This window comes from Pipistrellus hanaki (assembly GCF_964339955.1).
Source record: "Pipistrellus hanaki genome assembly, chromosome: 4".
NCBI classification, from domain to species: domain Eukaryota; kingdom Metazoa; phylum Chordata; class Mammalia; order Chiroptera; family Vespertilionidae; genus Pipistrellus; species Pipistrellus hanaki.
Genome location: NC_140506.1, coordinates 3,957,269 through 3,982,127, shown reverse-complemented (window position 1 = coordinate 3,982,127; position 24,859 = coordinate 3,957,269). Strand labels below are relative to the sequence as shown.

At 46.8% G+C, this 24,859-nt stretch overlaps 1 protein-coding gene across 1 annotated transcript in view; it reads left to right on the top strand.

Annotated features, from left to right (window-relative positions):
* Nucleotides 1–1,700: 1,700 nt before the first annotated feature.
* Nucleotides 1,701–24,859, top strand: part of PRLR (prolactin receptor) — a 122,274-nt gene continuing 99,115 nt past the window's right edge. Inside the window, exon 1 of the mRNA XM_084881898.1 lies at nt 1,701–1,820. The gene's annotated coding sequence lies outside the window, so the exon portion shown is untranslated. The remainder of the gene's footprint in view (nt 1,821–24,859) is intronic.

Below are 24,859 nucleotides of genomic sequence, written 5' to 3'. Positions count from 1 at the left end.
ATTACTCCTTCACCGGTGATAAAAAAAAATAATAATAATCACCATGATTGTTATTCTGAAGCATATATCACCGCATCCAATTTACCATGAGGCAGGGAAGCTCCGGGAAGTCAAGTGAATAATAGTAAGGACCTACGCCATGCCAAGGGCTGAGCTCTCTCCTCTGCATCTGGCTGTGGACCAAGGTCTTGGAGGCTGGGGAAGGGATGGGGCCCCGAATCGCGTGGGAACAAAGGAGAACACATCCACGGAGACATGACCACTCAGAGACATGCAAGAAGCCAGCACAGGCAAAGGGGCCGTTCACATGCAGAGAAGGAGGTGGTGAAGGAGCTATTGTGGGCCAGAGACAAGAGGGGAGGCTCACCCACCAGCAGGCTTCCTTCATGGTCTCCCTAAAGCTGCAGGGTCGCCCTTCATGGAGGGTTTGTGCTGGCGGCTTAGGGACAGGGCCCGGGTCCTATGTGCTCACCACGAAGCCAATGCCAGGCTAGCCCTTCCCTCCCAGGGAGGTGTGGATCGGCCAGTCACTCCCCAGCCCCCCTCTGGCTCCCTGCAAGCCAGGAGCACAGAGGGGCTGAGCTGCCTGCAGCTACTGGGATTTGAACCCAACTCACCACCAGGAGTCCTTCTCGGTGAGTATCTGCCTTCTCACAAAGGCGAACTCACCAGCCATTGTTTAAAACGTTTTCTTGGTGCCCCTCTGAGGTATGAACAATCAAATACAATATTAATCCCATCAGCCGGACACTAGCGACTCACTAACTGAGGGATAACTGTTTGTCCTGGCACCGATTCTACTTGTTTCAGTTTTTGGTTTCTGTGGGGTGTGTGTGTGGTGTGTGTGTGTGTGTGTGTGTGTGTGTGTGTGTGTGTGTGTGTTTCCCAAGAGAAAAGGCGGTGGTGGTGCACATACAAAAGAAGGAACTCCATACAGCCCTACCAGAGAAGATAAATCCTGTGTCTGTGGAAAACAACCAAAGCTGGGTTCCTCAGGCACCACCACAGCCTCTGTGGTGAGCAAACACCCAGCATCCTGCAAGTTTGGGTTTTGGGGTGTCAAGAAAGAAACCAAAACTTCCCTGGGCCACTGACTGTTCTTTATTTTCTTCTGCCCCTTTCCCCCTGAGCCTTCCCTCTGGGCAAAGGTGAGCTTCTGCCCCCGGGAGCCCCTCGAATGTCATCAGGCTACTGCAAGTGACTGAGAACTCAGAGATCTGACACGGAGACACTCCATCCACACTTTGGCCGCCAGAGACATGCCACCTTGTGGTCCCTGAACGTGTGGAGCCGCCGTAGCCGTTCTGCTGCCCATAGAGGGCCCCGGGCCGGGGCAGGTGGGCGGCCCCGATCACGCATCGCCCGCCTGGGGAGACTGGAGAGAATCTCCGTTATCTCTCCCCTGGCTGCCCGCACTCCGGCCGCCCGCACCGGGAGGAGCCGCTCCGGGCGGTGCGGGCAGAAGAGCGTCACTGTCGCCTCCAGCGGAGCCGAGTGTTGCAACCCTGGCTCCTCCCCCCGAGAGGAGGCTCCGGACAAGTGCCCGCCGCTCCACTGCACCGCCGCCCGGCGCCGCGCAGGTCCCGGTCCGTCCAGTGCCGGTGCCAGTGCCAGCCCCGGTCCCAGCCCCGGTCCCAGCCCCGGTCCCAGCCCCGGTCCCAGCCCCGGTCCCAGGAGGCGTCTGCACGGGCTCCCGCCACTCTCTCTGGGTTTACGGGTTCGAGCAGCAGCCTCGGCGCGGATCGGCGCGGAGCGGAGCGGTCGCCCTCCTCCCGCAGGAAGTGCTCGCGGCCGCGGCGCGGACTTCGCTCCGGACAAGAGTGAGTGGCTCCGCGGGCGGCGGGCGCCGGGGCTGCGGGTTCGAGGCCGAGCCCGGGCGGAGAGCGAGGGCGGGTGGTTTGTTTGTCTGAATGGAAGGTGTCGGGGTGCTGGCCCAGAAGCTGCATGGCTCTGGCTCAGGGAGCTAAGCATACTGCCCCCCGCCCCCCGCTTTTCGCATTGGTCCTTTCAAAACGCATCTGCAAACGCACCTTGGAGACCGAGTTTCGGCCTGACTGTGGGACTCAGAATGTGAATGATTGACGGCAAATTGGGGAGGGGATTGGGGGCGAAGGGGCTCCGCTAGGTGATGGGTGACCGCGGGCTCAGGGTGTCCCGCCGCCGCCGCCGCCTCCCGCGGTCCCGGTGCGTGTCCCGCGGGAAAGTTACTCCCTGCGCCCCCGTCCCGAGGTGGCTCCCCGGGGCGGCTCCCCGAGGGCGGCAGGGGAGCGATCCGAACCCCGGGGGCTGCGATCCGAACCCCGGGGGCTGCGATCCGAACCCCGGGGGCTGCGATCCGAACCCCGGGGGCTGCGATCCGAACCCCAGCAGAGCCGAGGGAGCAGGACTGGGCAGAGAATTCCAGCCCGAGGGGACCGGGGACCGGAGAGCGGAGCCCAGGGAAGGGAGCCGGGAGCCGGGAGCCGGGAGCCAGGAGCCGGGAGCCGGGCTGGAGGTCTAGCCCTTCCCCAGGAAAACAGCCTTTGGGTGCCTCTGCCTGTGTCCCGGGAAGCAGCCCTCATAGGCAAGTTAGGGATTTGTGTGATGGGGCCGGAGAAGGTTGCTGAAGGTTAGGATCGGTCTGGAGGGATTCCTTGGTCTTCATTCATCACGTCGCTGGCCAAGGTTTCCCACGGGGTCCCCAGGGAGCTGCCTGCAGCCCTGCCCCTGCCCCTCCCCCTGCCCCTGCTCCTGCTCCTGCTCCTGCCTCAACCCCTGCAAGACTCCTCTCCTCTTTTCTCTTCCCTTCTCTCCTCTCTCCTCTCTCCTCTTCTCTCCTCTTCTCTCTTCCCTTCTCTCCTCTCTCTTCTCTCCTCTTCTCTCCTCTTTTCTCTTGCCTTCTCTCCTCTCTCCTCTTCTCTCCTCTTCTCTCCTCTTTTCTCTTCCCTTCTCTCCTCTCTCCTCTCTCCTCTTCTCTCCTCTTCTCTCCTCTTCTCTCTTCCCTTCTCTCCTCTCTCCTCTTCTCTCCTCTTCTCTCCTCTTCTCTCCTCTTTTCTCTTCCCTTCTCTCCTCTCTCCTCTTCTCTCCTCTTCTCTCCTCTTTTCTCTTCCCTTCTCTCCTCTCTCCTCTCTCCTCTTCTCTCCTCTTCTCTCCTCTTTTCTCTTCCCTTCTCTCCTCTCTCCTCTTCTCTCCTCTTCTCTCCTCTTTTCTCTTCCCTTCTCTCCTCTCTCCTCTCTCCTCTTCTCTCCTCTTCTCTCCTCTTCTCTCTTCCCTTCTCTCCTCTCTCCTCTTCTCTCCTCTTCTCTCCTCTTTTCTCTTCCCTTCTCTCCTCTCTCCTCTCTCCTCTTCTCTCCTCTTCTCTCCTCTTCTCTCTTCCCTTCTCTCCTCTCTCCTCTTCTCTCCTCTTTTCTCTTCCCTTCTCTCCTCTCTCCTCTTCTCTCCTCTTCTCTCCTCTTTTCTCTTCCCTTCTCTCCTCTTTCCTCTTCTCTCCTCTTCTCTCCTCTTTTCTCTTCCCTTCTCTCCTCTTTCCTCTTCTCTCCTCTTCTCTCCTCTTTTCTCTTCCCTTCTCTCCTCTCTCCTCTCTCCTCTTCTCTCCTCTTCTCTCCTCTTCGCTCTTCTCTTCTCTTCTCTTTTCTTCTCTTCTCTTCTCTTCTCTTCTCTTCTTCTCTTCTCTTTTCTCTTTGCAGTATTTAGGAAATTACTTACTCCATAGAATATATATTATATATCCCATTACACATTGTCTGTGTGCATATGTGTGTGTGTGGGGGGGGGGCGGTAAAAGTACTGAATAGAGCAAGGAAGCCGCAGGTGAACATTTCCATATTTGTGTGGGTCTGTGGCAGTGGCAGCCTCCGCTGGCCAGGCTGGCTCCCGAATCACCTGCAGCCTGCCCGGTCTGGCATCAGCCAGCTGCCAGGGGGAAAGCCTCCTTGGTGATCGGGGACCCTGTTTCCCGGGCTGCCCGTCTGCCTCCTGGGGGCCCGCCTCAGCAACCTTTCAGTGGCTCTCCTGAGCGGAGTCCTCACCCCCAGAGGAGTTTCCTGTCCTGCAGACAGCACTGGGGCCGCATGGAGGGTCCCTGTGGTCACAGAGAGCACTACCTCAGGGGGTCGCCTCGCTGGATGTCAGACTGGGGCCAAGGCTTGGCTGTGGAATGAAGTGCTGCCCGTTCCCCTGGGAACAGTAGGAACAGGAAATGGTGTTCCTTTGGGCCTCTGCACTTTGCCTTTAAGGGACTAGGGACTCACAGGGCCTCCCATTGCCAATGCCAGCAAGGCTGAGCAGAGGACACACGGAGCTTTGCAGTCCAGCAGCCTGGGCTTCAGATCTCAGCTCCCACACACTGTAAGTCAGTTCTCTGAGCCTCACCTTTTCCGTCTGTGAAATGGGGAGCATACTGCCTTTCTTGCACTGTTGTCGGAGGAATGTGATGCCTGGTCTCCAGTCAATGAAAAGCGGCTGCTGTTCACATGACTGTAAGACTATGAGTAAGTGGTAAATGGTTGCTTGCTTTTCCGCGCACTCTCTCTCCCGCAGGGCTTATATCCACGGGAGAAGGAGTAGAATCAGTTCTGGTGGAAATGTTCCCGAAGGTGAGTGGTGGGCTCAGAGGGAGTGTGGTCTGCTGCCTCACCTGCTGCCACGCAGAGCCCTCTGTGTTGCCAGCAAGTGAAATAGGACCAGACTGGTGTGGGTTCTTGGTCGACTTCCTCTGTTCTTTCTTGGCCCACTGTCTTGAACACACAACAGCTAGATCTTTGCCTGTAGCTACAAACAGCCGGGCATGGAGACTGGAGAGGTTTCCTGGCGGCGTCCTTCTCCAGGTACACCCGAAACTGTCTCTACAGAGAGAAATGTCTCCACTCCCATCTTTCAAAGCTTGGCATAGACTTAGCCAATTCAGCTCTCTCTCCCTCTCTCCCTCTTACTCTCTCTCTCTCTCTCTCTCTCTCTCTCTCTCTCTCTCTCTCTCTCTTCCTCTCCCTCTCCCTCTTTCTCCCTCTCCCTCTTTCTCCCTCTCCCTCTTTCTCCCTCTCCCTCTCCCTCTCCCTCTCCCTCTCCCTCTCCCTCTCCCTCTCCCTCTCCCTCTTCCTCTCCCTCTCCCTCTCCCTCTCCTTCTCTCCTTCTCTCCTTCTCTCCCTCTATCCTTCCTCCTCATTCTGGCCCCTCATTTGCAAAAAGTTGGATGACTGACATGGAAATTTGGGAAAGAAATATCACAGCCCTAAAAGGAAATGGGGCAGCCTCGAAGTGCCCACTCCAAAGACTGGCCAGTATGTTCTGGCAGGGCATTCTTGTATGCAAAGATGCCAGTACTGATGCCTACTATCATCGAGCCTTTGAGCGGTACTAAGCACTTTCCTACATAACCTCAATGATTTTTTATGTCAACAATGCAGGGTACAAATGATCATTTAAAAGCTTCACAGATAAAGAAACTGGGGCTTATAAAGATTTGCATATTTTTCTAAACCTCAGTTTGCAGAGCTGGTAAAAGGCAAAAGCTGGGATCCAGGCCCAGGTCTGTGGGATTTTGACAATCCTTTTCCAGTGCTGCAAAGCTCCTTCTATCAGAGAGTTGCATCATGCCAATTCGATCCCAGTTCTTCTTCTAAAGAGCAGGACTAACCAAATCTTCGGGATGGTGTTAAGTGGCGTGCACATGCACTTTGCGTGGGATGCATACTTATAGCTAGCAACAATAAAATCACCTGTGGAGAATAATCCTCCTCCTCTCCCCGCCCTGCTGGTAGGCTCCACATACTCAGCAAGTGAGGCTGGCTCTGGGCCATTGACTTCCTGAGCAATCCTTTTAAGGTGAAAAGAGCTGTGGAATTTCCTTTTTTTTCTACCTTCAGAATCTGAGTACCATTCACATTTACCTCCCCGGGTTAAGCATTCATTCATTGAACAGATACTTGTTGAGTTCTGAATGATACAGACAAGGTGCCGGCTCTTGTATAGCGTCTGCGCTAGAGAGAGTGACAAATGAGGGACAGGGAATAAACATATAAGAAAGATAACCTCAGATATTGATAAATGCTATGAAGGAAGTAGAGAGGCTGGGGACTAGCATGTACCGAGGCTTAGAGGCAACTTTATTAAGTAAGGCCGCGAGAGAAATTTTCCGTAAGAACTTGATGTTCACTCTTGAACTTCAACTTGCCTGATAAGAGGGACCCAGTCTATGAAGATCTGGGGAAAGGGCTGCCTTAGCAGAAGAGACCTCAAGGGAAAGATCCAGACATGTAATACATGAAGCACTAGCACCTCAAATACAATAAAATGGCCCCTTAGAAATCAAGGAAAGTTGTTGTTTCAAGGCCTATTATATTTTTCTAAGCTGTGCGGTGTACTTTATACTAATCTTATTTAATCTTCTCAACAATCTGATAAGTTAGCTATTTTTGTCTTGATTTAATAGTTGAAAAAAGCCAAGACTCATAGAGGATAAGCAGCTAGCCCACGGTTACGAAGCTAGTATTTTCATCTCAGAGTCTGTTTTGCTCCAAAGCCCCAAACTTGTTGCTCACCTAGCCTGTGGTCTTTGAGATAATCTCTTCTAGGGGATAGTGAAAATATCAAAACTATGTTAGGTAGCCAAATGTGAACAGTGATTTCTAGCTGATGTCCCAAGCTTGTTAGTGGCTGTTAATGTAAAAAGCATTCAAACCCGCAAAGAATTTTTGTGAGTTTATTTGAGCCAAACTGTTGACAATTGCCAGAAAGCAGAATCTCAGCGTATTGAGATAGTACTAAGGAGAATGGCAGGTGTTTTTTTTTGTTGTTGTTGTTGTTTGTTTATTTTTTACCTTGTTTTGTACATTACCATCAAAAGAGAAGATGTAAATGGTTACATGAACTCTGTTGGTGATAGATTAGGGAGGCAGGAGAAAATAAAGTGGGCGGGGGGGGGGGGTGGTCTCTGGGATTGAATAAAACGTAAAATGATAGCCCTAGCCGGTTTGGCTCAGTGGATAGAATGTTGGCCTGTGGACTGAAGGGTCCCATGTTTGATTCCAGTCAAGGGTACATGCCCAGGTTTCGGACTGGATCCCCAGTAAGGGGGCTTGCAAGAGGCAGCCAACCAATGATTCTCTCTCATCATTGACCTCTCTCTCTCTCTCTCTCTCTCTCTCTCTCTCTCTCCTTTCCTCTCTAAAACCAATGAAAGAAAATTTTTTTAGAAAGGAAAATGATAGACACATATGTCTTTGACTTAGGTGAGTGCAGGACAGTTAACAGTCAACAATTAACTGAATAACAAGGAGGGGCTTTGCGGTCTGGACCGAGCCCTGCTTAGCGGTTCTCAACCTGTGGGTCGCCTAAGACCATCGGAAAACACAGATATTTACAATACGATTCATTAACAGTAGCAAAATTACAGTTATGAAGTAGCAACGAAAATAATTTTATGGTTGGGGGGTCACCACGACATGAGGAACTGGATTAAAGGGTCACGGCATCAGGAAGGTTGAGAGCCACTGCTCTGCGCTCACCCCAACCTCTCGCTTCTGCTTGGGCAGGCAGTGATTTGCTGCCCACTTCATCATGTCACAGTCAGATTTGGTGGAATAGACCCAGTAGTTACACCCAACCTCTGACTCAGGCGAATCTTAAGATGCTGTCAGATACCCTCGGGCCAAAGGGTCATTTTGAATCTGGGTTTACAGTCTTAAATTTAAACCACTTCCCAGGACAATGCCTCTGTTGTAGGTGGCATTTTGTCAAGTCAGACTAGGAGTCAGCCAAGGCTTCTCGTTTGTGTGCAAGGCGCCTGGAATCAGTCACCTCACCGTGGTGACAGATGTTTCTTCCTCGCCGTTCTCCCGCTTAAACCATTTGAACAAGATGCAGGGCCCGTTTCCAAGATGCGAGGCTGCTCCGAGGACATCGCAGAAGGCCGTTTCGGGTTCTTCCGTCCACTCGCTACAGTGGCCCTGGAGTCTGTCAGTGAAGTAAAGATCCGATTCGCTCCTGCAGTTTTATTTCCTCCGAAGGGGAAAGCAGTCAGATTCTGGTATTGGTAGAGGGAGCCTCTGGCCTGGGGTATCAGAGGGCTGGATTCTACTTTAATCTACTGGTGTGTGTGTGTGTGTGTGTGTGTGTGTGTGTGTGCCGCCCCCCCCCCCCCCCCAGGCCTGCAGTGAGTTCGGAATTGATGAGTTATTGGCCCATCAGTGCTAATGGGGAAATCTCGGGCAGAGGCTATTCCTGAGGAGCTGAGGGCTGGGGGCTTCCTCAGATACTCGCCTACAGAGAGGAGCTTCCTTCCTGTGGCTGTGCCAGAGCCTGTACGAGATGCTCTGGGAAATACACAAGTAGCACTGCTCATGACCATTTGAAATCTAAATCTTGTGGGAAGGGGGATGGCAGTAAGAAGTTGACAGGAATGAATTTTCTTGTATCTATATCCACAGTAACACATGTTTTTCAGCACCTTCTATGCCAAGAACTCAGTGCCAGACTCCATGGGGAAAATAAATGACTAAAAAAGCCAGGTCCTTGGTTTGGAGAACATGTTACCCAGTCGGGGAAAGTAGGCATAGATGTAAGCCCTTAGGAGCAATGTTGGATGACAGCCAACGTTACGGGGATGGTACAGTTAGAGCCTGGAGGTTCCGGAGGGCAGTGTGCCCTAAGCCCCAAAGTACAATGAGAAAGACAAGGCGAGAGATGGCCACTGAAGGGTGTAAGGCTAAGCCAAAGACAAGTGGAGACATGGAGACAGAAGAGCGGGCTCTCCAAGTAAGGGGAAATGCACAGACACCCTAGGGCCAAAGGTTACCGCAGGAGGAGGAGACGTATGTGGAGCGTGTGGTGATGTGGAGGAGAACCGTTGGAATCCCAGGGAAGCTTTGACAAACAACTGATGCCCCCACCCTCTCTCCCAAGTCTTCATTGAGTTGGCTTAGGAATGGGGCATGGGTATTAGCGTTATTGAATTCCCCAGAGGAATCTAATGTGAAGCCAAAGTTGAGAATCACTGAACAAAAACACCAGGTCTCTAGATCATAATCATGGGAAATAAAATCAAAAGGGCGATATCTTAAAGAGAATTCAATGGACAGTCAAGATGTGTGGTCTTTGCTTTGTGGAAACTTTATGTACACTTATATCTCTCGGTTGTCTTTTTAACTCACAGATAATATTTGTGGCTATTCTATCGACGTGGGTGTCGTAAATGAAAGGTGTAACCAGCTGCCCATTCCCACATGCCATGTGCTTTTGGGCTGCCTTGGCATGAACCTGAGCTAAGTATGGAGCAAACGGTACCTCCCAGCTGGTGCATTGACCAGGCTTTGTATAATCTTGCAAAGGGCTTCATTATCATGCCCATTAGTACCAACAATAGCTATTTTATTAGAATCTGTAATCTCCCCTCTCACCCCCCACTTTACAAATTAAGAAATGGTGTTTAATTATTTGCCTTGGGCTTGAGCTTGCTGGCAAGAGAGATGAGAGTAGAATTCTCAGCTACTGAATTCCCCGTAACTGCTTTGGCTCCCAAAGAAAGTGTGCCCAGTCTCCTGTTACAGAATACTCTGTACCTGGCAATGTTATTCCTCCAATGAATGAGTTAGTGTTATGGCCCAGTGGGTAAGAGTGCCTAGTTTGGCTGAGCTGCCAGCCCTGTGCTGAGGGTTAGCGTCCACCTGCAGGCAGCCAGGGGGGTCCCAGGAGCTGCGTGGAACTTACCCACTGAGCTTCCATCCAAGGGAGAGCTCAGCCACGCACATCCACAGCTCATCCGCTCCTTCTTTGGGAGGTGAAGGCTCCCTAGCCCCAGAGCTCGCTAGCTATTGGATTTCTCTTTTCCAGAGCTTTGCTTTGCCAAATAGTGACTTTCAGAGAGAGAGAGAGAGAGAGAGAGAGAGAGAGAGAGAGAGAGAAACCCAGCAGTTTTACAGCTGCATTTTTAAAGAATTCTTGCCACTGTATGTCTTGTGCTGGGTCTATTGCCAATGGTGAGGCTGAAGGCTAGTGGAGGGAAGCTAGAGTCTTGGCATGTAGCCTCTTCCAGACAAGAACATAGGCCAATTTTGTGCCATCCCAAAATGGTTATTCTCTTTTTCTCTCTCACAATCTGTTACTGATCAAAGAACAAGTTCCAGTATCTTTAGCGATACCAAAAAGCAAGCCTGACTGCATGTGAGAATCATCTCAGGAGCTTTAAAAATGCGGCTGCCCAGGCCCCATCCATAGAGCCCTGGCATCAAGTATCTAAGACTGAGTCCTGGGCATCCCATCAGTTTACAGCTCTTCAAGTAGCTGCGTAGTGCTGTGGTAAGAGCTGATCTTACAGCTCAGCTAAGACCCAGCTCTTCATTACTTGTTTCTGTCTCTGGTTGTAGGTGGCATGGACCCCAGAGAACCATCCAAACCATATTTTTGTTGGGGAGCAACACCCTCATTCTCCTCTTTAGGAAGCAGCCTCTCTAACACAATATTAAGCTCTCTACCTCTCTAACTAACGCGCTCAGAGGGGCCCTGCAGGGCCTCATGACTAAATTCATGTATGTGCAGCTTGGAAATCCGGTTGCCAGAAACTTGATAATCATGAGATTGAAAGATAAAGATCAGGCTCCCTCCACCGTGCATTGCATTTCCCAGTTGCTATGTTGTTCTTTAGTTCACCAACTCCTGCTTTCCTGTTTCAGACATTTTAAAGCCAATTAACTTCGTTTCTGTTCACACCCTCATTAGAAATGCAATTACAGCCGTATCCTCCAGGGACTGTCACTGGGTAGACTTGAAAAGGTGAATTGGCCCAGGACTAAATCGGTTGTATAAAACCCTCTCCGTCCCAGGAAAAGGGCCAGCTTGCAGAGATTTCCAGCATCAGACTGGGCTTAGGGGAGCCATGAATTTGGGTTCGAAAGGGCCAGTTACAAGTCACCCCAATATAGAAGAACCTGGTATGTGGAAAATCATTCCAGAATCAACCTGAGAATAATTATCCAAGGCCCAGTGAAGTCTCAGCCTCCCATCTTTCTCAGAAAGTTGTATCACTACCAAGGAGCAGCCGAGTGTTTGTACTGAATTGGGAGGGAGGGAATGAGGTACCTCTGGGCTTTTCAGGAGCCCTGAGAGGACAGGATTGGAAGATGAGACATTGCTAAGGGAGATGGCAGGAAGGAGCCGGACCAAGGTCTGCTGTGAGCCATGCCTGTGTGGGCAGGGGCAGATTTTATTCGCTCCACTGTTCTCTGTGGAGGGTCTGCTCCCTGCCAGGGAGCCTTATAGGAGCTGGAAATGGAGCAAAACAAACAAATGAATTCGAGCTATAAAATCGTTAAGTGAAGGGAAGGGAACAGAGTCTAAGAAAGGCCGCTGTAAATGGGCTTGCAGGTGAGGAGGTGGCTCTGGAGCTGGCACAAGAATTGGAAAGAGAAGCCACTCAGGGATCAGGAAAAGGCCAGACACAGGGGACAGCACGAGCACAAGTCCTGAGCTTGGAAACGGTGCGATATGTTTGGAAAACAGAGAGATCAGTGCAGCTGGACCTCAGGGAGAAAGGGACGAGAGTCACAGGAAAGCAGCCCGGAGTTAGGATGGAGTTAGGACTTTCAGGAAAGTAATGTTAAGTAGGGGAGTTATGGGTTTTACATTGCATTGCAGAGATGGCTCAGGGTTCTAGATGAAGAACGGGTGGTGGACTAGAGGCAGAGGGGGGATTGGTGGGCTGAGCAGGCAGACTGCATGAGGATGGAGCCTCGAGGGCGGAGCATGGGGTAGAGTGCTGGAATGGGAGCACATGAAAGGGAGAGCCACCTTGGCCTTCAGACGGAGAGGGCCAGTAAGAGCCACAGCAGGCCCGGGCCTGTCTGAGACACGGCTCCTGCCCCTTCCTGGCTGCACCAAACTTGCCTGGTTATGAACTAAAACAGAACCACCTCAGGTGTCCTTTAGAATCATGAGGGACTTTGACCTTAACTTGTACAAACAAAACGTCCAGATTCCTATCCAAGACAACGTAACTGCTGCCTGCTTCTAACCTCCAACCCGGAAAAATGCCATCCTGTCTCATATGACCACCCTGTGGGTTTCGTTGTGTGTGTTTATCGCCGTGCTTTTTATAGGTGCTGAGCATGTCATGTCCCCACGGCTAGCTCCCCACTTCTCTGAGTATTTCAGCGCTTTGGCTGTATGTGCCGAGTCCTTCCTGGTGCCAGGTGTTCGCCCCTGGCCTCAGCTTCTCCAGATCAGCGCCTCCTGGTAGCCAGCTCTGCGGGAGCATTCACTGCATGCCAGGTGTTGTTGGAGAACTTCCCATTGTCAATCATTTCATCCTCCCAGCCCCCCTTGGAGTAAGTGCTCAGTCTTATTACTGTTTCCAAAAGGAAGAGACGAGGGAAGTCAGAGGCTCTGTCGTTTGCTCAGGACCCCACCGCTGGAAGGAGCAAAGCCAGGCTCGGAGCTGCGGGGACAGCGGCGTCCAGGCTCTGAGCCGCTTCTCCCCTGCGGCCTCTGCTCCTTCCTGTGAAACCAAAGCTGCTCTCTTCCTCTGTCACCGAAACACCTCTCTTCCTCTGTCACCGAAACGCCTCTCTTCCAACTTAGGTGTGTTGATTCTGAAAACAAAACAAAACAAAAATAACCCCAGGCCCCAATGGGAGGCCATCCCCCTGAGCAGGGCTTCCAGGCGTAGGCTGGAGGGGCAGTGGCAGGCCTCAGAAGCCCGGGGATGCGGCCCTTTGCAGGTCAGCCCCACAGCTAAGCCTTGGCCTCTGCCCAGGGAGCAGGGTGAACCCACCTGAGGAGCTGGCTGCACAAAGCTGCCCCCAGCAGAGGCTCAGGGTGAAATGCCCCCTCTGCTGCCCACTACTATAGGGCCTGCGTGGTGCCCATCTGCCTGTCCCTCCTCAGAGGACTGACAAAATCCAAGCGAATTCTAGCTGCTCGCCAGGCTCATTTGAGGCTGGCCCTCAGAAACCAAGAGAAAGAGTCATTGATTCACTTTGTAGCACATTTCTGCTTTAAAAATATTGAAGGTTCTCTCCAGAGGTTTGTCATGGGCAGTGAAAGAGCCTGGAGAACAGAACAGCCCAGGTTGTCTCTCTCCCTTTCACTGCATATCTGCTTCCAGAATATTCTTCTCTCACAATCAGCACACCAGTAGCAGACCTCCTCCCCTGCCTAACAGCAGTAACAGCAACGAGCTGAACAGAATCAGGTCTTGTACAAAGACATTCATTAAGGTTGATTAAACTTCATTAATGAATTCTTCAGCAATGATGGGAAAGGCAGGAACTGTGATGTTTTATTGCCTATGCTATAAGTTTTAACTTGTTACGTATGTCAATTAAATAGAAGGCCTATTTTCCTGCAATTGTCATAGGGTAAGTTTTCATAGCAATTGGAATGCCTTTATTGGAAATGTTGAATTCCTCTAATCAGCAGCCTGTTCATTCCATTATTTGATTTTCAATAAAAAAGCTATTTTTTAAATGTCATACAATGCATGCCAGATATTTCCTACTTGAAACGACAAAGTAATCTCCAGATTCAAAATGACAAAGGGAAAAAAGGACTATAGTGATGGTAACATGAGGCTCTCATCTTATTCCAGGCAGGAACACTGCAGTGCAACATCACTCAACTGAGGAAAGTTTGAAAGCCATTTCACGTCTCCGAATAACTCCCAAAGAGCTCAGAATCCTACTACTAGGTTAATGTAAAAAGATAAAATAAAATGCATCTTCAATTCTAATTGGACAGGTCTGACAAAATATTCAGCGGAAAGTGAGGGTGAGCTACCAAATGTCGGTATGTTCTGAATCCAAGTCACTCAAAGATCAGTGCAGTGTGCTGGCAGCCAGCTATGTGATCATAGGGGTGACCCCATCACCCCACTTTGAACTGGCAGAGTTTCCTTTTTCTTTTAGCACGCTTTCCTGGTTTTACTTTTTGGAGGACATACCTGAAACCATAACTCTATTCAGATCTGTGACTTTTATATTTTTATTCTTTTGTAGGTGGTTTAAAATTCAAGGTGCCAAAGAGTATTCAGTGAAAATATACCTTCTTGATGGGGAAGGCTGGCTGGGTGGGAAGTGATCAACTGAAGAACTTACATACATACTAGAGGCACAGTGCAGGAAATTCGTGAAGGCCTCTGTCCTCCCAGTCCTGGTTTCATCCGGAAGGTCATCTGGACAGTTGTTCTGCTGTTCTGTCTAATTAGCATATTATCTCTTTATTATATAGGACATGCATAACCCATGGACACAGACGATAGGATGGTGAAGGCTTGGGAGGGGGCAGGAGGAGGCTAGAAAAGGTCAATGGGGGTGCAGGGAGGGAGGCATATGTACTAGAAATACTTTCAACAATAAAGATTAAAAAAAAGAAAGAAAACATCTTCCCTTTCCTGTTCCACAGCCATTGATTGCCCTAACAGGCAATCACTCATATTACATAGCCGTTTGGCTCAATGGATAGAGCACTGGTTATGAACTGTCCTAGGTGCAATTTCAGTCAAGGGCACATGCCCAGGCTTCTTGCTCGATCTCCAGTAGGTGGTGTGCAGGAGGCAGCCAATCAATGATTCTCTATCATCATCATTGGTGTTTTCCTCTCCCTTTCCCTCTGAAATATATATATATATATATATATATATATATATATATATATATATATATATATATATATGTATTTAAATGCACCAGGTGTGTGAATATGGGCTAGATGTTTGTTTGTTTTTTAATTATTTCACACCCAAGATCTTATGACTCTTGAAGCCAGAACCTACATTCTAGTGCTGACCTCTTAGTCCTACTAACACTGGATACTTTTCAATCCTGGAGCCTCCTCTCCAAGCTCAAGTGCATTGCTCAGTGTGGCTATTAAAGGATGAGCAGCTGTCTTCAGAGAGGGTCCATCTGCCCAATATGGAGGAGGAGATGATGTTACAGGAGATGCCCACCTCTGTGTGTCAGTGGGCATGTGCTTTAAGTGGCAAGTTTACAAACAATCCAGGGGGAGTTGTTAAGAATTAGGGTGTAAGTCCTGGGACCTAAGCCTGCTTGGGCTGTCTTCTGCAGGGACTTAGGGGTGTCGGGGTTCACTTTGACTCCCAAAGCTGCCGCGCACAGCCACTTTCAGAAGGCTGGAGACTTAAGCGCCTACCTGCAATGGAGCCTCGCTGCCTTTGTGGGTCTCTGAGTCTCTCAGCAGGAAAGATGGATGTCCTGAAGGATGGGTACACTTGAAAGTCAGTCAATGGAGCTGGCTATTTGTTGACATTTGGGAGGAGTATGAGGAAAGGCAAAACCTGGGATCCAAAGAGAATTTCATTTCTTTTTCTTTATTATTTTAATTTAATTACTTTGTAGGGGCATCAACAATTCTTTGTTTTTGGTTGTGTTTTTTTTTATTGTTGACACTATTAGAGACGTCCCTCATTCCAGGACCTTTGTCTCCCTCCATCCAGCACACTAACCCCTGTCTCCACTACATTGTTGTCTGTGTTCATGGACTCTGCATATATGTATATGTATTCTTTGGCTAATTTCTTCCAGTATCTCAACCCCTCTTCCTTCTTAGATCTGTCATTCTATTATTTTCTTTTCTTTAAAAATATTCAGACTCTTTCATTGTGATGGGGATAACAACAGCAATGACTAAAAGTTTTAACTACATCCTGTATGCTAAGCATCACTACTCTAAATTCTTTACATACATTAACCTGTTAACGATACAACAGCTCACTAGAGGAAGATCTGTTCCCATCTTATGAGGAGAAAATGTGTGAGAGACTCGCCTCAGGTCTAAATCTAAGATTTGACCCAGTGAACAACAGAACTCAGGTAGTGGACCTTGGAATTGAACCTAAAGAATGAAGCAGTTATATAACAGACAGAGCCTTCAAAGTACACTGAATTTTAGAATGCACTGACTCTGTCCATAGCGTTACCCCATCACCTTTAGTTATCACCTTGTGTTAGCCATATGCTTACTATTGATCAACACCATTACAAAGTAGACTGCGGGGAGGGAGGCTTATGACTGACTCACCTTTGTATACTCTACCTGAGAGCCTAACAATGTCATTCACATTACAATATTCAGTAAGCAGGTTAAACCTATCAGAAAAGAATGTTTCAAATCATCACAGATTACAGTTAGTTGGAAACCCAAGTTCTTGTCAGCTTGTATCATTTCTAACTAACTTACTGTCCGTGTTTCTAAAAGAAATGGAATTTTGCCAATCACCAGTAAGGTCTAGACTCCAAGTCTGGAAGGCAGCAAACTGTCTTTGTGTTGACCTCTGTCACAGGTTGCCCATGTACTAATGACTGGTTATATGCAGATCTCCTGCAGGGTATCACATAAAGCCTAAGAAATAAGTTCACCTCATTATTTCACCTCTCCTCCACTATCATTCAGAAAGAATTCCCTTTTTCCTCCACTTACTACCCTAAGGTGTCCCCACATAAACCCCCAAGTCCCTTTTCTGTTCCCACTCTGCTTTCCTCTGTCAGATTCCTTCCTCTGAACTGAATGTTTATAAGACTATTTAAAGAACTTGATAAACCATTCAGGCCATCATGGTTCAAGAAATGAACAGTCCCAGCATTTGCATTTTCATAATTATGGTTCAACTTGAAGTCTTTACTGGTGGAACTATCACTAACAGCTAGGTGGGCGAGGGGGGTGGTGGGAGGGAAGAGTGGGCAGGTGAAGTCCTCCAATCACACCTCGCAGTAGCTCCTGCTGCTGCCTCCAAAGCCTTGTTGGTGTCCCACTGAGTTGGAAGTCCTCAATGCCAGAGCACTTACTCCTTAAAGTCAATGGATTACGGGGTCTTCCAAGAACTCAGAATTTGACCTCAGGTTGCGAGTCTTTTGTGCATCTTGCAAGTGAGAATATTCATTGGAATCAGACTAAGCACAGTCTCAGCTCCAACATTTCAGGGGTGAAACTGGAGCAAGTTAGGCACCTCTCTGCCTTACCATCTCAGCTGCATACAGAGGACATTAGAACATACATTCCAGGGCTGCTGAGAGAATGAGATAAGGTATGTAAAATACTTTGCATCGAGGAGGCACTCAATTCAACTCATGGGAGGCACTGGTATCACCTTCATCAAATAATGCATGTCTTAGTGGGGAGATCTATAAATGTACAGTCACCAAGGCAACATTCCAAGAGAATGGAGCAAATGGTGGGTCTGAGCTTGGCAGGAATAAATGAGCTTGTAAGACCCTAAAACGCCTCATGTGAGCTGCTCAGTTTAACCACTTCCCTTCCTTTCCCCACTTCACCAGCAGACCAACATGGCACACTTGGTTGGCAGCCCTTATCATAGACTTCAGCTTCTCTGACTACAAAAGCAGCCTATCCCTTCTTCCTGCCACATGTGTGTCAAGGCTGTGCCACTGAACATTTTGTGAAACTTCTCTTGAGTCTCAATCTCCTTTGTAAAAACAGAAATGATAAGCCCAACTCTCAGAGCTGTTGTGAGGCTGGAGTAAGGTAATGGATGAGAAGCACCTCAGCCATAGTGGGCCCTCACAGTGGGCTTGCTTGCTCCTCATGCTTTTGGATGGCTTGAGCAGTGTGTCAAATATGGAGGAAAGGCTCTAGAATGATGAATTGTTGATTTGGTGCTTTGTACATCCAGCCACAAGTGGAGGATTTTGAAGGTCATTGATCTTGCCAAATACTTAACTGGGGAGCTAGGTTATGAGCCTTTGGAACCCAAATCTGGGAAATATTCAGGAAACCTCCTCAAGAGAGATGAAACCAGTAGATTAGCCCAATAGACCTTCTCCGTTTGCCCTACATTTGATGCCAGCAGGCAAATGAGAGCTGGTTGGGCAGTGTGCAATTCTGAGAAATGAGAAGAGGGCAGAAACACCCGTTCTTCCTGTAGTAAAGCCAAAGCAAATGGAAGAAGCTCCAAAATATATTAGCACCATTGGCAAGCTCAATGGGAAAGGCTGGAAATGTGCTGCACAGCTCCCATAGCTGGTGAGAGTACTGCTTCCACCAGTACCAGGGAGCCTGCCAGTCTAGCCTCATATTGAGAGGCCTGCATGGCCAGGGCATGGGCTCTGCAGGAACTGGGCCCCCGGCAACTGAGGATTGAAAACCAACCTAACAAAGCATGCTTGTTTATAGGTATTTCTCTCTTTACCACGAATCCTGAGTAGGGGCGACAGAGAATTGAGAAAATGAAAGAAACAGACACAGAGACAGTAGGGACAGCTGGGACCAGATGGGACAGCTGGCCCTCTAATGAAGAGACAGTGACCCAGAGCCAGTGCAGCATGTTTATTTTATACAGTATGATTCTAGGAAGTTTTACTAGAGTTTAAGACAAAGGAAATTATGTGAAATCATGGTTAAAGATCAAGCTGCAATTCTTCATTCTTGTAGCTTCTTTGTAATCGTCACTCCTGGCTGTGCCCAGATCATTGCGGCCATTCCTTGTACCTGGCTGAACTTAGATAATGAAACTCACTCCCTGGCACCTAAGCTAAGGGTTAGCTTGACAACATATCTGCCTCTGGCATGGTATGTTTCCATGAGTGGCTCTACCAACGCCATTGGACTCGGCTGACAATAATCAAAGAAATTTTCATGTGCCTTCCCAGGTGCTCTCTACACTTGTTTCCACTTGTGAGAGACGGAGTGATATGAATTTTGTGATGCTAACCCAACTCCAAGGCCAAACAGTTACAGAGGCAAAATGCCTGCCTTCCTTTGACCACACAGAAGGGGCCTCAACTTGGGCGGTTGTGCCACTGGCGTTGGTGATTACACCAGAAGGAACTGTCAGGCTTGGATGCTTGTTATGATTCACAAGATTTCAATTTTGTTCTTTCCATTTGTTTCTAATTCCATAAACATAATTGTGACTGGTGGTTTAAAGAGAAATTTTTCGTTTGTGAACAAAGTGTGTAGTAAGAATCCAATAGCGAAAATCTACAAGCAACTAAAATTGTAAGAACAACAGTAACACGGGCTCCAAATATCTTGTGTTGTGTTGTCATGGTGAGAATCAATAGTGTTTGGGGGAACACTTTGAAATCTCAGGCATGGTCAAATGTAGTAAGTTAAAAGGCTGTGGATTTCTTTTAAAATAGAAATCACATGTGGCTTAGGGTACTCTTCAAGTGGAATATAAGCAATAGATAGTTATGGATTCTTACCAAAGTTATCAGGAGACTGATTATGTAAGAGCTTGGCAAATACATGTTCAAACACAAGACAACTTCTCCCCACAGTGGTATTTTATGGAGACCTACTTTACAAAGTGGCCATTGGTTGGGACTTTTCCAAGGATACTCATTTGGAAGCAGACAATGAACTTCAGTTAGGACATGTTTGTTGTACAATGTGGCAGATAGCTGGGATTATTCCAGCGGCTACTATTCAGTGACAAAGCATTAAGCTTCTCTGGGAATCTTTCTTCTTTACATGGAGATGGATGCTGTGAAAAATTTCTTTTTATGGGGGAATTTGCCCAGCAAATGTCAAACATTCAATAGGAGTGAAAGAATGAATGGCACTGGTTATTGCTGATGACAATTGAAAGTGAAACACACCTTAATGAATCTCCTAAGACTTGGTGCTGAGTCAAAGTCCTGTGCTGGAAGAGTTTAGTTATGATATTCCAATATTTAGATATATTGATTACTAACTCTGGTTTTCCCCATCCACTTTCCACGAAAATTTTAAATTCTCTTGGGGAAATTACTGTTTTTAAAGGTAAGAAAGAGATGGTCTTAATAGCGCAACCCTAAAATAGCACTCCCTGCCTTCTAATTGAGATCAATTTGTAAAATTTGAATGAGACTAAAGTATGAACTCCACGTTTAACCATGGTCTGTATATTGAGACAATTATCAAAAAAGAGATTCAGGCATTTGTCCCTGAGTGAAAATTTGTTCAGAATATGGGTTTCATTATGCAAAGTAGAAAGAAAAAAGCCCAAATAATGGAACAGTCTCCCTAGGTTATTCTCTTATATATAGCTAATTAGATGGTATAAGAGTTGTGATTATCAATGTCATGTTATAACACATGTACATAAATTGATTTCATACCAGGAACTTCATTGGGAAAAAATAAGTCACTACCACTGAAGACAATGAATTTGGTTTCTTTGTGGGTAAATACTGCTAATATAGTTGGTGTACAGGAAAGTGCAGTTTTGTTATTTAGAAATTAGAAGTCCTTATCTTAGTTCCACCTAATATTAGGACATCTCTTCATGCTTCTGAATTTTATCTCCCAACAATTCCATGCTTTGTCAATGGGGAGCCAAAATTGAACACATCAGAAACAGCTAAATAAAGTCAGAATTGAAAAGCACCAAAAACAAGTGAATAAAATAAAGATGGTGTTTTGTCACCATTTTCCTAGTATTCAGGCAGCATCCTTAACTTGATTACCAAACCTCAAAAGATGTGGGAATCAGATGACTGGTAAATATGTGTTTACCAGGTTATTCATATGATTATCAGAAATTGCTGCCCTCGACAAAATTCTACACCTTCCCAGAGTTGTTGTTTAGGAGAACTTATCTCATCATACTTCATGTGGACCTCAAATATGAATAATACATGCATGTTCCAACTATGTCACAGACAGGAAACTTTTTCTCTAAAGCACAAAATAGTAAATATTTTAGAATTTTCAAGAAATACAGCCTTTTTCACAATTACTCAACTCTGCCATGTCACACAAAGATAGCCAATGCATAAATATATTTGAGTATGGCTATGTTCCAAAATTTTAAAATCAAATATAGTCAATGGGCCGAATTTGGCCAATGGGTTACATTTTGTTGGCTCCTGTTCTAAACTTCTTTTAATTCCACAATATCCATCTGTTGTCATACATAAATTTAATTTACTCTAAATTCTGTTTAGCTTATTAATAGTTTAGTCCCTGTTACATAATATATTGTGAATCTATTGTGACACCATACATTAATTTATCTATACATTGGTTTGACCTATTAATATTTAGACATTATTATTATTATTATTATTATTATTATTATATTATGAGTCTTCTATCATGCTATATATGGAATTTTTAAAATCTTTGTTTACTCTATCAATATTTGTAGTGAATAGTCAACACACTTTGAGGTAACAAGTATTTTTTAGTTCACTATATATTTGATAATGTAGCCAGTCCTTACCTCTTCCTATATTCTTTCTAATCAAGGGGGTTTTACATAATATAGTGTAGGGAGTAAGCTGATTTGTTCTATCCCTATCTTTCTTAAGAGTAGCCATGTCTTGTGTTAATTTTTATCTTTGCAAACTGAATAGTTCTAATCTTCATGATTTGTCCTTAAATAATCCTCTGTCCCTCATCTCCTTGATCATTTTATGCCTCCATCACTGAGTCTCTTCGGGCTTTGTGAGTCCTTGAAGTGTAGCAAACTAGACTGGAACACATTGTCCCAGGTCAGTCCCATCATATCTTCCTAATGAGGCCTGGTTGTACTTTTTGAGTGCAGCAAGCAATAAACAACATAAAAAGTGTGAAAGTAGGGAAGAAACCGAGAAAGCCCCGAGGGTTATGGGTAGAGAAAAATGAACTACATAAAAAAGAAAAAAAAAATGGCTCTTGCAAAGCACTCTGAACTGACTACTAATGTATTATATAATTCCTTTAAATCTTAGCTGTGACCACAGGTAAGCTGTCTGGAATGTTGAAAGAGTCAGAACAAAACCAACATCCTGCATTGGATAGGAGTGGTCCTGTAGTAATTTAGAGTGAGGAGCTCTGGTAAGAGTTCGTCTCTGATGGATGTCAACCATGCAAAGAGAAAATTTAAGACATAGTGTAGCACAATTGGCTAAATAACGGAATGAGCACTACTGCTCAGACAGGACTACTCATCTGGGAAAATCTGTCTTTGAACTCAATTCTTTCCTCTGTCCTCTGGATCCATGGGAAAAGTTCACCTGAATTTAGTGAGATCAGTAACAAGGGGATTATGTTGTCATTGAAAGTCCTGTGCACAGGTTCAAATTAAAATTGGGAGTGATCCTACAAAATTCATTAATTTATCAAATCCCTTAGACACTGTGCTAGGTACTAGGGAAATATTATAGTGAGCAGATGGTTTCTGCCCGTTGGGAACTTACAATATAATGAGGAAGTTGATGTCAGTCAAATTCATATGCATTTGTACTATGGTTAAGACAACAAAGCAGAGGCACATTATTCTCTAAGAGAGCATCCTTGAGAAAGTGATGATTGACGGGAGATAAAAATGGTAAGGACATTTTCTCAGCAAAATGAATAGCACATGCAAAGGCACTGAGGCAGAGAGAACATGCTGAATGTGGGGAATAGAAGAAATGCAATGTGCCAAAGCCGGTTGGGCTCAGTGGTAGAGCGTCAGTCTGCAGACTGAAAGGTCCCAGGTTCAATTCCGGTCAAGGGCATGTACCTTGGTTGCGGGCACATCCCCGGAGGGGGGGGGTGCAGGAGGCAGCTGGTCGATGTTTCTCTCTCATCGACGTTTCTGGCTCTCTATCTCTCTCTCTTCCTCTCTGTAAAAAATCAATAAAATATATTAAAGAAGAAGAAGAAAAGAAGAAGGAGAAGGAGAAGGAGAAGGAGAAGGAGAAGGAGAAGGAGAAGGAGAAGGAGAAGGAGAAGGAGAAGGAGAAGGAGAAGGAGAAGGAGAAGGAGAAGGAGAAGGAGAAGGAGAAGGAGAAGGAGAAGGAGAAGGAGAAGGAGAAGGAGAAGAAGAAGAAGAAGAAGAAATGCAATGTGACTAAGCCAAGTTGAAACAAAATATGAGAAAAAGCTGGATAATGAGAGAGGGGGTAGGCAGGTCATATAGGATCTCAAGGAGCAATAGGAAACTTCTGGGGTGTTTGAAGAAGAGAGATACCATGGGCCATTTGGTATTTTTTGTTTGTTTATACGGTAATTGTTTTTTCAGCATCTTAGATATTTTTCCTTTTTAAAAAAAAATTTATTGGGGGTGACACTGGGTAACAAAATTATACAGACTTGGGGTGCACAATTTCACAACACATCTTCTGTACACCACCCCAAGTCAAGTCTTCATTGCCTTTTATCCCCTACTGTCAGCTTCTCCACCCCCTTACCATGGCAAGCACTACATTTTGTCCATGTCCATGAGTTTTTTTTCTCTTTTTTGCTTAATTCCTCCTCCCCCTACCCAGCTGCCCAACGCTGCTCCTCTCCCACCAACAGTTCTCAATCTGTGAGTCTGTCTCTATTTTGCTTGTTAGTTCATATTGTTCATTAGATTCCATGTATGGTCTTTGTCTATCTCTGACGGGCTTATTTCACTTAGCACAATGGTCTCCAGGTTCGTCCATGCATCACCAAGAAAAAAGAACCACTTGAGCTACTTTGTGGAGAGTATTGTGGGAGGTGAGTGTACATGCCTTTGGGCTTAGAGGTTAAGACAATTGGTAAGAAATGTGAGCAACGCTGTTGAAGGATCTGCTTCATTGAAGGCTATGAGACTAACAAAAATTTGAGGGGGGCCTGTATTAGACATGGAAATACCTCCAGTGATGATCACAGCCAAAGCAAAAGTTTGTTTGCAGTGTTGAAGGAAAAAAAAAAAAAAAAGGCTGGACCCAACTACAGTGCTGAATTTATTATACTACTAGCTCCCGGTGGTTTAAATAATTCAAGAGTCATTATTCATTACGGAATATGCAAGTGAGTGGTGAGTCTATAAGTGCTGATAGGAAGGCAGCTGAAGAATTTTTGAAACTCCCGATTAGCTGATTGTGGAGGAAAATTACTCGCCGGAGTAAACCGTCAGTATGGACCAAACTTCCCTCTTCTGGAAACAGATGCCTGAAAGGACTTTCATCCACAAGGAGGCCAAGTCAACGCTAGAATTCAAGGCTTTTGAGGGGCAGGGTAACAGTATTGCTCGGGGCAGTGCTGCAGGCTACACCTCTAAACCCTCTGTGACTGGCATCGTGAGAAGCCCGGGGCCTTCGAGCACATGAATAAGCACACGCTGCCAGGGTCCTACGGGGGCAACGAGAAGTCATGGGATGACCCGGCTTCTCTCCCGACATGCCCTCCGGAGCTTCTAGGTCAGCAAAATGGAGAAGTACTGTTTGGAGAATAACATACCTTTCAAGATTTTGCTTATTGTTGATAATGCTTGCAGACATCCTCCTGTTACTGATGATTTTCACCTCAGTATCAAAGTGGTGGTTCTCCCTCTGAATACCACCTTTGATTCAACTAATGGGTCAAAGAGTTATGGCAGCAGCTTTTAAGGCCTCCTACGTGAGCAGGACCTTTTCCTAGGCGATTGCTAACAACCGAGGAAGACACGGAGAAGACCCTGATGCTGCTCTGGGAGGGTAACCCCAATGCCTGCATCAGGAACCTCGCGTGGCCTTGCAATGGCATTACCAAGCAGCGTATGAGTGGCATATGGAAGAAGACCACCAAGAAGTTCGTCTATGACTTCACAGGATCTGCCAAGGATGAAAAAAGTTGCAAAAATAAGCCAGCCTGCAGTTGAAATGGCAAACACCTTGAACCCGGGTGTAAATGAGGATGACATCAAGGAGCTCCTGTGGGTGGTTCTTGAGGAACTGACTAATGAGGAGTTGTTGGAACCGGGACAGGAATTCAAAGCTGAAGAAGAGGCAAGAAAAAACCGCAGGAGAAGAACAAGAACCCCAGGAAACTCACAGTTGGAGGGTTAGCAGAAGCTTTCGCAGTTCTCAACAAGCTACTTAAAAACATTAAAACTTGGATCACAACACCAAACAGCTTCTGTTAATAGAGAGGCATATTCATGGCTCCTTAGCTGCTTCCAAGCAAATCTATGATTTAAAAAAAGAAACAAGTGGAGCAAATAACCATGGACACATTA